We start from the raw sequence: 10,757 nt of genomic DNA, 5'->3' as shown, positions 1-10,757 counted from the left end.
CACACTTCCACAACTTACAGGACAAAAATATGGAGCTAAAGTGTGAGGGGAAAAAGCCCTGCAAGACACCCTGCCCGAGAAAGATCTAAGCTAATAAATGTAAAAGATTATTATTTATGTTAAACTGTAACTCCAATAACCAAGCTACAGCTCATTATGTGGAAGTAAGAATAGTTCTAGATTCCCAGGCTGATAATTACAGTTTGCACAATTTTCCAAAAATGAATTCCCATATAGCACTCCCATGGTAGCCAGAGAAGAAGATAAATATATCAGGCTCTTTGAACATTATTGTCTACTATGCACTGCTGCCATTCTGTCAACTGGAAGAGAATTCAATCCTCTGTGTCAGCAATTTACCTCAATCAACAACATACTTTATTCATCTAGCAATGAATGCAGTCTTTATTAAGAGAGGGTACAAAAGTCCAATCAGTCATTTAATTTTTTTTCCAGAAGTAATCTTCTACTTTTCTACCATGAGCTATTCCACTGGATGATGTAAGTTACTGAATAAAGCAAGGAAGACCCTAGGATTCGATTACATTGGAACGGATCACTGATACCAGAGAATCAATAACATTCAAGGTTTATTATCCATTTTTTCTTGACTTATGAAGTTTTTTATGTTCCCTTTGCTTGCCAGAATTTTAACTTATTGATAACTGTTGATTTGGAATTTCACTTTAACTTTATTGAAATAAGCAGCAAACATATCAGGTGGTCATTCATTGTTTAGCTTTCTGTAACATTTTCATCCTACCTAAAAGTAGATAAATGTTGTTTTACTAGTGCAGTGATTTATGGGTACTCTACCTCTAAATTAACAGAGGCACGTAGAGTTCATTGGCTGATAGGTTTTAAAGAATGAATTCAGTAAGTCCAATGCCTAAAAATGGATCCAGCCATATTGAAGATGTTCACGCCAGTCTTTATTAACTACAGTGTGAAATGATTTGTGTTCATTGCAGAGTGACCAACAGCATTCGAATTTATTCATGATTTTGGTCACCTGAAATTCAGCTTATCTAATTTCCAACTTGTGAAAAATTACTGATATCTAGCAGGGAAGTCCCCGATTCGCATACTATTGGACATACTATTCCTCAAAAACATTAGGGAATGAGAGGCGTAAGGTGGAATTTAATTTGGCGACTGGGGTCCTGCTTATCGATTGGAGAACCGATGGGAAAGTGGCGTCAATTTTCTTCGGGAGGCCTGATGCCATTTAAGTGCAATCAGGCACTTACCCGAACAGCATTGGGCCTCTCACTCAATCAAGGGTCCAGTCAGGTGGGAATCCTGCCTCTGAGAGCTGGTGGCTGGCCTCTCTCCATTATAGTCAGTGCCATTGGGAGCGGTGGTTGCTTCCAGTAATGCAATGAGACCTTCACTAGGGATCGACGCTGAATCCCAGGAGACAGGTAAGTGTGGACAGGATGGGGGGCTTCGCCGATGAAGGGAGGAAGTGGGTAGCGGATGTATAAGTGATGGCTTCAACAATTAAGTTTAATCCTTCATGGGGGGATCCCTCATTCACAGGGAGTTGTTACTCATTCATGCTTTGATATTGGCTAGGCTGTCTGGCAGCAGAAGGGAGGTTGTGGGGTCATGGGATGTGGATGAAGAGATATAGCCGAGTGTCATCATCATACATACAGAATTCAATTCTGTGATGACATCACTGAGGGGTAACATGTAAACAACTAAAAGAAGCTGGTCAAGGATAGATTCTGCAGGTGATGGTGTAGGGCAGGACGAGAAGCCTTTGTTCAGTCAGATAGGAATGCAATCAAACAAGGGTAACGCCATGAAGCTGAACAACTGAAGAAGAGGAAAATAACACGGTTAAGTCCCTCATAAATAGACATTGAAGAAGGCAATGGAGTATGGTTATAGTCATCAAGGATGTCACTTGAGACTTTGACCAGGATTCTTGGTTTTGTGAGAACTGCCAAAGAATGCTGGAAAAGCATTCTGAAAAGGGAATATTGACCTTTCATTGTTTGGTCAAACTATTATTCAATTTAATATCTTTGCTTTGCTTCTGGGAAATATTTTTAGTTGTTAATAGTGGCTAAACTACTGTAAAATGTATTAAGTAGTTTAACAATGTGAAATTTTGTCATCTCAATTGGCAGGGGACATCCTGGTGCATCTGACATATTCTCCAGTAAGCAGTTTACTGCTACCATATCTAGTGGGTCTATCTCTCCAATATCCTAGAGGGTCTACACACAGAACTTACCAGAGCCTGCTGGTGTGGCCAGGATAGCACATGGGCTGGAAGAATCAGACAGTAGGCCCCGCATCTGATTCCCAGCAGCAGGTAAACTGCCCCACGTTTAGTGGGGCAGGAAGGGCCCAATGCAGAAATACTGCCCACTGGTGGCAGGATGTCAATTAGGCTCATTAACAAGCCACTTCAGTGCAATTATCCCTGAGCTCACCAGGATTTAATGATGGCTCAGGGATTTAATGGTACTCTCATGGATCTCCCACACTTCTCGAAAGCCGCCCAGCAAACCCTGTCGCATTTTCCTGTGGCTTCATGGGGGGATCCCTCATTCATAGGCACTCAGTGCCCAATCGAGGGACCTGGCATCAGGTAGGGGGGGGTCCACTGAAAGCCACTCCTCGATCATTCCCTTCACCTTCTCTCCTTCCCATAGCACCTTTCCATGCAACACCTACCATTTTACCTCCTCTCTCCTAACTTTGTAAGACCCTAATACCCCTTCCAGGTAAAGCAGTGATTTACTTGTACTTCTTTCAATTTAGTACACTGAATATGCTGGTTGCCTCTAAATTGGGGAGGACAACACAGATTGGGTGATCGCTTTGCGGAACATCTTCGCTCAATCCTCAAGCATGATCCCAAGCTTCTGGTCGCTTGGCATTTTAATTTACCACCTTGCTCTCATGATCACGTTCCTTAGCCTGCTGCAATGTTCCATTGAAGCTCAAAGCAAGCACGAGGAACAACACCTCTTTAGGCATTTAACAGCCTTCTGGATTCAACATTGAGTTTGTTCCGAACTCTGATACTTACCTTAGGCTTGAATTGAAGTCGCAGTTTGGGAACTACAGTTCCTGGCAGGACTTTGGACTATTGCACATGCGCCAGCTGGGAAGTGGTCAGAAATGTGCAGTTGGTGTCTTTTACCGTCTTTCGTCAGGAACACGGGTCTTCTGTGCATGCACCAGCCAAGAAGTGACCAGACATGCGCGGATTGTTTATTTTCACATCTTTAGGTCGGGAACCAGCTCAGCACACATGCACAGAAGTAAAGGAAGCATGGAAGTGAAACAACATAAAACCTCATGTCAGGTAACCTGAACCAGACAGCCATTGTGCTGAAAGTATCCAGGGAGCAGGAAACAGTAGAAGGACAGGGAGAAGATCCCAAACCAAGAGGGAGATCCAGAACCATGGAGTGGGACAGAAAGAGGTCCCAGAAGAAAGTCCCAGGCAGGGGCAAAATCAGGGATCGGAGATAGATCCCATTGAGTCAAGAAAAATGACAGAAGCAGAGGAAAAGGCTCCAAGTTAAAGAAATAGCTGCAGGGAGCAGACTTGAAGTGAAGCAGGCTTGAGAAAAGTCTGAAGATCCAAAAGGGCACCCTAAGGTTGGTGACTCTGTGCTGTGGGCTATAAAGGCAAAGGGACCATTTTAACCAGTGGTGTTCTGTATGGCATGGCCAAAGACCTGAAAGTGTGAGTATACCTAGAGATCTAAGGGAAAGGAATTTCAGTAGGCAAGATTGAAACCCTGGAAGTGGATCTTTGTTGAAGCTGTCCAAGTGGGAGGAACGTTTGGAAGAATTCCAAGGCTTCAAACGTGGAGATTGGGAGCCCTTGTGAGAAAAACAGAATCTCAGTGAAACTGGTTGGCTCAAGGTGTGACAAGCATCTGGATGGGTTGTTCAGAAATCCACAGAATCTGCTTTGGTCATATCTGTCATTTACTTTGGACTCTGGTGTGTCTGCCCACAGTTCACCAATTGGTTCACATGTATTGCATACTTACCCTGAATATTAGAGCATAAGATAGATATAGTAAATTGTTATATCTTTCTGAATTTGTATGTAACTGTGAAGATAGCTGGGGTGAAGAAATAATGAATATTTGAATCATATTCTTGTGTTTGTATTGATATCTTTCCAAAATTTTTATCTGGTGTAATAAGTTCTTTTTTCTTGTTTAATAAATATTCTATTCCTTGTGTTAAAAGTTCATCAGCAGACTCCTGTGAATTTATTCAGTAACTTTCCTCCATGGTTTCAAAGAAAAAGTTAGGATCTATCTAATTAGGTTTCACTCCAAGATCTGATTTGCCCAGTATTAACATCACAAGTTCAACAACTTCAGACCGTGAACTCTGTCCCCCATTTTCTTTTTTTTTGCCATGTGTTAGTTTGAATCTTATTTATCACATTTTTGCTTTCGAACAGAACTGTTCATTATTCTGATGTTTACATTCACTCTGGACAAATATTTTGTCTCTTTACTACAACCATTACCACGTTACCTTTTGCTCCATGACATCTTTGTCATTTAATCTCTCTCACTTTCTACCCTATCCCAGACCTTCCCTTTTGTTCTTCCACCCCTCAGCTCTCCTGGCTGCATATAATCCATCATATTTCTACCCTCCTTCAGTTTTGAAGAAGAGCCATATTCAACTTGAAACATTAACTCTGTTTCTCTCTCCACAGATGCTGTATATTTCCAGCACCTGTTGTGTATTTCCAGCACTTTCTGTCTTCATTTCAGAATTCTAGCATCTGCAGTATTTTATTTCTAATAAAGGTAGAGACGTTGACTGGCTATCTCTGCTCCTATGCTCCAATCCATTCTGGCCACTCAGTCAGGCTGAAGCTGACTATCCATAACCTTGCCATTCTGTTCAACCTAGAGCTGAGGAATCTTATCTATCACCAAGATTGCTTACTTCTACTTCCATAACATCTACAGCTCTCTCAGCCTACTTCACAACAATTTCAATCCTCAATAAATTAATTTGTCACCTCTCTACTCAATTATTCCAATTATGTCTCTTGCCAGTCTCCCATTCTATATTAGCTCCAATTATTCCAAGCCTTATTCATTTTACCTGGCCAGATGATGAAATGTTCACGGGTTCCTCTGGGCTTTCCTTTATAAATGATTATATATGCATTTTTCGTTTTAAATATTGGCATAAAATATGACTCAAAATCATGACCAGAAAGTAGGTCTTATTGACAGGACATGTGTATATATACACACAGGCATTTTAATGCTGTGTGTTAATCTCCTATATCATTGTACAGATAGGGCCAGATTTACATGGTGTCAGGAAGGCTCTGCGGACCTTTTAAAAATGGCAGGCGGTACCCAGCTGCAGAAGTCCATCCCCATTTCCAACAGATCCAACTTTTGCTGGCAGGGGAAGGGGGTGGGGCATGATTCACATTGGAGGGAAAGCCGAACTCAGCAGGGCCATTTGAACTAATTGCTGAGTTCAGATACTTCTGGCTGTTGCAAACCACAGTGTGGGAGTCACAAGTTTATGGAGTAGACATAAACGCTCTTGAAGAGTGGCTAAGATCTTTATAACTGTCATGATCTGACATTTTTTAAATCCCCTGCTCTTTAACCTTAAAAAAAGGATACAGCTGTCAGAGAATTAAACCTCTGTTTGGCTGCTTTGATTGAAGAGCCATCTGGTACAGGTTATGCAGTTTCAGTATAGTTCTTTGTTGACATTTCCCACAGGGTTATTATTATATCAATGCTTGGCTGAGTTTCAAAAGCTACAATTATCTCAGCAGGGTATTCTGAATTAATAGTCTGATTGAGAGCTTAAATGTGCTATGAAAGAATTATCTGTTTTGAGATGCAGTTTGAATAGAAGTTTGTTTTTATAACAAGAGATTTAAAAGCTTTGAATGGGTTTTATGAATGGGAGGCTTGTTTGACGATCAGTTGTGTAGAAATTAGAGTTGTATTAGATTGTTAGAAGTTTATATTTTTCTCATCTCCACGCATCTCCTGACATCTGCCCATGGTGGATACTGGGTGTTTGTGGAATTGACATGGGTGGGTATGAGAGGCCATGGGGCAGGGTGATGACTAGCGGGCCTAACAATTTCTAAAACAACTAGGATGGATTTCCAGAGAACTGAGGCAGGCCTTCCAACCAACCCACCTCGGCCATTGCCTGACACCCCTCCTCCCCCCTGCCCCTTGCCACCTATATGCTGCTTCTGGGGTCAGCAGGCCTGAATCCCACAACCACAACTCCAATTGCAAAAATCATTCAGTTCAGAGCACTTTATAATCCAGGAGGGTCCGACAAGTCACCAAGTTTCCTGACTCGATCTACTCACCACAGTAGCCAAAATCGGACCCAGAAAATCAAGACCAGGCAAAGTATTTTTAAAAAGCAGTTTCAGAGGGCAGGGGATAGTTGGGCCAAGGCACTGAGACATTTAATTCAGCCTCTATTTCAAAGTCATACATTCTATCCTTATTTTTATATAATACTTTGATTTTATGTTATTATTTAAATATAAACAGCAAAATTTGGGGAAATTTTGGAAGCAGAGAATTCAAATTGCTTAGAGCCTTGCAATTATTCTGCAGCACAGACTAACAAGCTTGGAGATACAAAATTGAGGTATTTCAGCATTACCACGCAAGGGAGATTGTAATTATAGTGTGACATGCTTGCATAGGTAGTTTCCATTTTAATGTGGATTTATAATGGGGAAAAGTTGACATGAAGAAATAAGGTTTTATGGACAGGGAGTGCACACAGACCAGGAGTTTTTACATATTAGGGAAAGATAAATTTCAGCCTTTACAAGGGCAATTTGTGTAATGCAAATGCCTAGGGAAACCATATGAATATCACAATGAACGTTCAGATAAAAGGCAGCATTTGCGACCAAAAGATAAAGTGGCACCACACATCTGCCTGATCGCTGATGAAATTGAGGTGATGCAGATTGAGCTGGTAATGGGCGTGACCCTGCTTGCCTGCCATTCTTGTACACCCTCGCAGGACAGTTTTATCATCCCTTGAAAGAAGTGACAGAAGAGCACTTTAGCATAAAGCTGACTATTATGCCAGCAGTACAGCCAGCTGCTGCAGTTCTTACAACAGGTGGTGCAGCTATATAACTGAGTCTGAGGTTATATATCCAGTTCCACATGATCATTGCCAATTAGACATGCCTTTGTCTTTAAATGTAGTTGGAGGGTACTGGAGTGAGTTCAGTTTGTTTATGGTTCAACCAGGGGTGGAATTTTCCATGCCCACTGGCATCAGGCATCATGGCAGGTTTAAGCGGACAACATGGCTGGAAGGCCAAAAATTGGTTTCATGACATTGTGATGGCAGTTTGCAATCATCTGCTCTGCCCATCACTGGCAGGCCACGTTTCAGATGTTGGGAACTTCATTGTAATACATCTGCATATCATTATAAGGCCAGCTCACCGGAATCGACCTCCAAGCTGGATCATCCAAGTACGTTGGCCTGGTTGCACAACAACATACATAAGGGGTGCATCAGGTGAGCTGCACTTCGAGGGGAACTCCGAGGTGAGTGCACAGTAACATTGTGCAGTGTTGGACTTCAAGGTTGAGGTACCACATATTCAGGCGAGGGCACAGGCAATTCGCTCTTTCCCGGTGACGGAAGCACCTGGCTGGGCAAAGGGAGGAGCAGCACCCTCAGGAAGAAGGGATGGCTAGGGCTCCCGCACACGCCACTGAAGAGCTATAGCAAGCCATTGCTGGTCGGCGCCTAGCTAGACTCAAGGTGTATAGATGCCGCCTTTCATTCCGGTAGTATGATACCAGGGCAAGGACTACCCTGCAGTTGAGATGACTTGGCGGGAAGGGCAAGAGCTGCACTGCAATTGATGGTGGTAAACAAACACGAGTGGGGGATGGGGGAGGGAAGTGGCCACGCATTTGAGTAACCTTCTATATAGCGACCATTCTTCCACAGCCACATTGATATGTTTGGAGTCGGGCCTCTAGCTTGATTGCCCGCTCAAGCAACACAAAAGCATGAAGATACTATCAAACGCTCCAGAGCTTTTCACCCCTCAGGCACAGACTGCAAAATAATAATCATTTTAGTGGACTGCAGAACAATTGGATGATTAGGCACATTGTACAAACTCCTTGCTAAAGCTGGCCATGGAACAGTCACTGGTGGAGGCGCTCACAGCCTCTTGCAATGTCATCATTCAGATTTGGACCAGTCTCCCCCATGGTTCAAGCTAACAGTGCAGCCTTGCAGTGCCGGTTAGGAGAATGCCTGTGCCTGAGCTGAGAACACAGCATGCAGCCCAATGGGCAAAGCTGCCACCAGTCAGGTGGAGTGGGGCGGAGGTGGGTGGGGTCTCAGGTCAGCCATGCAGCGCACTAAACTCTGGCCATCCAAGTGGTGGCCAGCACTCTCTGGAGTGCATTAAAGAGCCTTCACACTCAACCAAGAGTGGTTCTTAGAACACCTATGCTAACCCGCAACATCTCTCTCTTCAGGAGGAGTACATCAGATGCATGGAGCCTGGTGACCTAGCTATACGCTTCATGGCTTATAGACAACAGAAGCGATGGAGAAGAGAGTGACGGAGGCACCTGGCTGGGCAGAGGGAGGAGCAGCACCCTCAGGAAGAAGGAACAGCTGGGGCTCCTGCACACACCCCTGAAGAGCTATAGCAAGCCCTTGCTGGTCAGTGCCTAGCTAGACTCAGGGTCTATAGACGCCACCTTTCATTCTTGCAGATGACCAAGAGCTAGTGTTGCCAAAGACTGCACATGTCCATGGAACTGGTCAGTCACATGTGCCACTTGCTGCAGGATTTGGCACCACAGGGACATGGAGGGCATCCATTGCCAGTGGCTGTGAAAGTGACCGCAGCGCTCAATTTTTACACCAGTGGCTCCTTTCAGGGCTTCACAGGTGACCTCTGTGGGATATTGCAAGTCTCCACCCACAAATGCATCCATGAGGTTATGGATGCCATCTTCTCCATGGCACACAACTTTGTACATTTCACCCGGGACCAGGAAGGCTAAGATGCAAGAGTGATGGGATTTGGCCAGGTGTCAGGTTTCCCCACAGGTTCAGGGTGCCAATCACTGCACTCACGTGGCACTCAGATCTCTGTTGCAACAAGGGGTCAACTATGTCAACCGCAAGGGCTTCCACTTGCTGAATGTGCAACTCGTGTGTGACCACCACAATTGCGTCCTGCAAATGTGCGCATGGTTTCCAGGGAGTGTCCATGATTCCTACATTCTCAGTCACAGATCCCTGACACCTTCCCTGGTCCACAAAGGCTGCAGGGTTGGCTCCTTGGGGACAAGGGCTACATGCAGACAACGTGGCTGATGACACCCACGCAGCAGCCTCAGACTGCAGCAGAACAAAAGAATAATGAAGTTCATGCTGAACTTGCACCTTAAGTGGCAAACTATCAGGATGCTGAAAATGAGGTTCCGGCACCTGGACTTGTCTGGTGAAGCCCTGCGATATAGTCTACAGAGGGTGTCATGCATCATCGTCTTTCAGCCTTTGAGTCCTTTCCAAACTGGTGCTGCAACAGGGCAGGGAGCTGGCTGAGGAGGAGATGAAGGAACTGGACATCTCTGATGATGATGAGGATATCAATGAGGATGAGGGTGAGGAGGTCCTCAAAGATGAGGATGACAGCAATGAGGCCATCGCACTGGCCAGACGAGTCAGGCGTGCTCTGGAGGCCCTCGTATCTGCAAGATTGGTGGAGGATGATGATGACATGCAGTGAGGAGACTCCACAGATCCTCACATTGCATCTGTGAATGTTTGACACTTGTCTGACTGAGCACACACACCCTCTATGATAAGGCTCCCGACATGGAGATGCAGCAGAGGCCCTAGTAGTCACTCGATTCTAGGAGAATAATGATGACATGCAGTGAGGCCATTCCATAGTTCCTTATGTAGCCTTTGTGAATGGTTGGCTCCTGTCTGGCTCAGGGCAGCCTGCTTGCATTCTGTTAAGACCTTGATGTCGGGCATTCCTCCACCAGTCTGCGACCTCTCCTACTTATTGTGTGCCAGCTTGTTCTGTATGAATACAGATGTAGAGAGTGTAAGCAGGACACGTGCCAGGCCAGGCCTGGCATTTGTGGGTGGTGAGTGGTCCCTTGGACGGGATGAGGACAATGAAGGTGTGTGTGAAAGAGTGAATGGTGATGTCCTTTGAACTGGCAGTGAATGAGATCCCCGTGGATGTGTGACGGATTTCCGAGTTGGTGATTTAAGAATGATGAGAAGAGTGACTTACCCTGGCGGAATGGAGGGGATCATTCATCGTCTTGCAGCACTGGGTGGCTGTCCTCTTTTGCAGGGTGTTTGTTGTGATCACCGCTGCCACCACCTCCCATGCTGGATTGGTAATGTTGCTGCCCCTCCTGCAGCCAGGGCACGGGTAGGGGACATCACAGCGGGCCTCCACAGTGTACAAAAGACACTCGATGGACACATGACTAAACCAAGGGGCTGCAGGCTTCTTGCCTTTCAGGGCCATGTCTTCTTTGCAGCTGGGCTGGGAGCACTAAGAGGTGTGGCAAGCGGCTGCACTTTAAATATGGCGCCCAGTGTGTTGAAGCAGTGAGATAATGGCATGGCGGGCAAATCAGAGGCCACCCACCATGGAAACAGTGTGTTTTCTGGGAATGCATGATTAATAGGTGATACTGAGA

The sequence above is a fragment of the Carcharodon carcharias genome, chromosome 9 (assembly GCF_017639515.1).
Source record: "Carcharodon carcharias isolate sCarCar2 chromosome 9, sCarCar2.pri, whole genome shotgun sequence".
In the NCBI taxonomy this organism is placed as follows: Eukaryota; Metazoa; Chordata; class Chondrichthyes; order Lamniformes; family Lamnidae; genus Carcharodon; species Carcharodon carcharias.
This window is presented reverse-complemented; position numbering follows the sequence as displayed.